This window comes from Cicer arietinum, chromosome 7, assembly GCF_000331145.2.
Source record: "Cicer arietinum cultivar CDC Frontier isolate Library 1 chromosome 7, Cicar.CDCFrontier_v2.0, whole genome shotgun sequence".
Taxonomy (NCBI): domain Eukaryota; kingdom Viridiplantae; phylum Streptophyta; class Magnoliopsida; order Fabales; family Fabaceae; genus Cicer; species Cicer arietinum.
This window is the reverse complement of record NC_021166.2, coordinates 49,567,354-49,571,170: the sequence shown is the minus strand read 5'-3', so window position 1 is coordinate 49,571,170 and position 3,817 is coordinate 49,567,354. Positions and strand designations below refer to the sequence as shown.

The 3,817-nt window shown below is 28.5% G+C and overlaps 1 non-coding gene across 1 annotated transcript; it reads left to right on the top strand.

The window, feature by feature from the left end:
- The first annotated feature begins 1,336 nt into the window (after positions 1-1,336).
- TRNAS-GCU (transfer RNA serine (anticodon GCU)) lies at positions 1,337-1,418 on the top strand. The gene has a single exon. It is a non-coding gene; the product is annotated as a tRNA-Ser (tRNA).
- Positions 1,419-3,817: the final 2,399 nt, after the last annotated feature.

The following is a 3,817-nucleotide window of genomic DNA, read 5'->3' as shown; positions in this document are numbered from 1 at the left end:
AAAATTTGTTTTGTGATAAAAAAAAGTTTTGCCGAAAAGAAAAAAATAAAAGAGTTTGATTTGAATAAGTATTTTAAAAGATGAGTTTTAAGACAATCAAGTTGTACAACTTGTGTCCCAAAACTCAAGAAATAAAGAAGATGTCATATCTAATTTAATCATCTAAAAAAAAATTATTACTCTCGATTTTTAAATTGAGTTTCAAAACAACCAAGTAGTACAACTTGTGTTTTAACAACTCAAAGATAAAAAAGAGTTACATCTAATAAATAAGTCAATTTTAGATTAGTTTATTAAAATAAATAAATGAATGGAAAAATAAATAAAATAAAAAATGAATAAAGTGAGTTTTAGAACTATCAAGTTGTACCACTTGTGTCCTAACAACTCAAAGATTAAAAAGATATCACATCTAATTAATCTTTAACATAATATTTATTTGTATTTTTTATGACTAAATTAATATTTAATTATGAAGGAAATTAAACCCTTTGTTTTTTAAAAAAATAAAAAATAAAAAATAAAATAAAATAAAATAAAATGAATAGATTTAAATGGGCTTAGATTAGTAAGATTTAAATGGACTAGGATTAGTAAGATTTAAATGGGCTAAGATTAGTAAGATAAAATGGACTGAGATTAGTAAGAAAAAATAGGCTGAAATTAGTAAAATAACATGAATGGATTTAAATGGATTGGGTTATGGGCTGAGATTAAAATGAATAGATTAGAGCTGTCAAACAGAGGAGGCGGCCATGCAGGGTTAAATCAAGAAACTAGAAAACCCTAGTTTCATCTCAAGAAAAGGCGGCCACATTAAGGGAGGCAGCCACAAAAATGAGAACTCAATGGATAGGCAACACGAAAACGAAGAAGGACGAAGAAGCGGTGACGACAATGACAAAGGCGACAATGGCGATGGCAGTGACAAATGCGTCAACTGTGACGGAAGTGACAAAGGCGCGGGTTCAAATTTTATTCATATTTTTATACGTTTCTTTCATTAATCTTTATTCTTACAAATAAAATAAAAACAACATTTTTTAAACAAAATATTAGTTGTGTGATGAAGATAACAAAATAGATTTAATTGGAAAAAAAAATACCTGATAACAAGATATTACTGATCTCTGATTTTTCCTCTTCTCTTTCTTTGTGCGTTTTTTTTTATCAGTGGTGTTAATCTTAGACCGTCTTCGGATTGGTTACTTATGCGTGGATCTATAGAAATTAAAAATGATCTTCTTCAGATTAGTTACCGATGCGTAGATCTATAGAAATTAAAAATGATCGTCTTCGGATTGGTTACTGATGCGTAGGGAAAAGTAACAACATTGTCGCTTTGGCCGAGTGGTTAAGGCGTGTGCCTGCTAAGTACATGGGGTTTCCCCGCGAGAGTTCGAATCTCTCAGGCGACGGTGAAATTGTATTTTAGTTTTTACTTTAATTTCTTCAGATTTTTATTTATTTTTTGGCAACAGAAAGCTTTAGTTTTTAAAAAGGTGATATTATATATATTTTTTTATGAAATTGATAGCATCGGCTTTAATTAATTAACATTGAACACTACATGTTTGAAGCAATCTAATTCCCCAATAATTTAATTAGTTACCCTTGGATTTAATTTTTTTCATGCAATCAAAAAAATAATACATTCCCTATAAAAAACCTTATTTTTCATTTAATATTATATAGAAACTTGTTATGTTATGACTTAAAGGGTATATTGATGAGAATAGCATCAGCATGTTAAAATTCGTTATAACTTAAATTTTGGTCCATCATTTGTGTCTATACTTTTTTATTTTTTTTTATATATATTTAAGTCTAAAGTGAGTAATCAACTTAATTTTTTTCTTTTGTCTTCTTCATTTCATCTTACATTTTTCCATTCTTCTAAACCACTCTTTAAGTTTAGAAGGTTCTTCTAAACCACTCTTTAAGTTCACCTCCATGGTCACTTCTCACTGAGACAATTTTTGAACCTTTTTCATTTTGAATCTTTTTGCAAAAATGGTGGAATGCCTCAAAGGCTTCATCTTTGTGTTTTAAAAATAGAACCCAAGTAAAACGGGAAAAATCATCAACAAGTACAAAGCCATATCTTTTTCCACTAAGACTTGGAGTTTTGATAGGACCAAAGAGATCAATGTGAATGAGTTCAAGAGGATGATTTGTTGAAACAAAGTTTTTAGAGTGAAAACTACTTTTAACTTGTTTTCCTTTCACACAAGCTTCACAAACTTTGTCTTTTTCAAAATTAATTTTTGGAAGACCTTTTACTAATTCTAAATTTGCTAATTTAGAAATAGTGTTTAAGCTTGTGTGACCGGCTCGTTTGTGTAATAATGCGGAAAAAAATATCTCGACTTTTTTTTACTAGGAGAAAATGAAATATGCCTTGATAGTGTAAAATTAACATCCAATAGAATCTATATATTTCATCACATCAAACTACTTTACTTCTCTTTAATGGTAAAACATGACAAAATAAAAACCATTCATTAGATTTCAATGTAAAATTATTGTCTACTGACAATGCACATTTATTAAACACTTAATGTTATATATAGTCATTACATAAAAAATGTTATATGTATATATTCAAACTCAAACAAATTAAATCACCCGGTACAATGATTCTATCCATTTTTATTTTATTTTCTTAACCTTACAATTATACTAGTGGGATATCTCTTCGAGTGATCTCAGTTGAGAAATGTATCTCTCCAATTATATAACGTATCCAAGACATAAGTATATATTAGGTGTAGGGTGGCAGTAGATGTGTGTTTTATTTCAATGGGGAGATAAGTTGTTAAAGTAGTTTGTTGCATTGTTGGGTAACTTTGTTTTATAAAAATATGCTGCAAATGGTTGGGTTTGATGTAATGATCAAAATACTTAGTACACGGTCAAAGGGAATTTATAGATTGCTTGTGATGAACCATTGGTTATCTTGTGGCGTGTCCAATGCAAATTCATCAACACGTAAAACCCTTCTCTTGTTAAGTTTTGGGAGATAAGGTGATTCGAGACATGCTTATTGTTATTTGACTTGTTTGGTCTATATGATGAGCTCGAAATAAGATTATATTTTTAATCAAATTGATTTTAATTTGGAAGCAGCAGATGGATGTATTAAAATTTTATTTTAGTGGTGGATAAAATCAAAGAGAAAGAATTTTAATGTAGAATTATGTCATTGGTGGTGTAATCTACTAGTTTTTTTTGGATGTAAGGTGTAAGGGATTTGTGGGTGTTTCAACTTTTAGTGTGTCGCGGCCTAAAATTTCGAGTGTTTTTCTAATTTAATGGACTCGCCACCAAATTTATTTTAAAATAGGGAAAATATTGGGAAACCCTTAAAAATAGAAAAAAAAAAAATAAAAAAAAATGGTCTTTTAAACCAAATTTTGAGTTCGGGAGTCGATTATGCGTAGGAAATGTATTAGCACCCTACGACATCCGTTAAAACAACGGTTATCTATAATTAATTGTGCAAAATTAATTTAACTTAAGTATAGTTATTTATCTTTATTATTAAATATGAATAACGATTATTATTATTATTATTATTATTATTATTTAAATATGATTTTGGAATAAATGTGTTCAAGGAATAAAAAAAATAAAAATAAAAATTATTAATGCGCTTGACAAAAATGCGATCTTGCTCCTAGGTATCTCTTTGTGCGATGGAGAAATCAAAGCTACGTAGTTCTTAGTTAATGTAGATGTATTGATTGTTTTTAAAGAAAATTTGTTTTGTGATAAAAAAAAGTTTTGTCGAAAAGAAAAAAATAAAAGAGTTTGA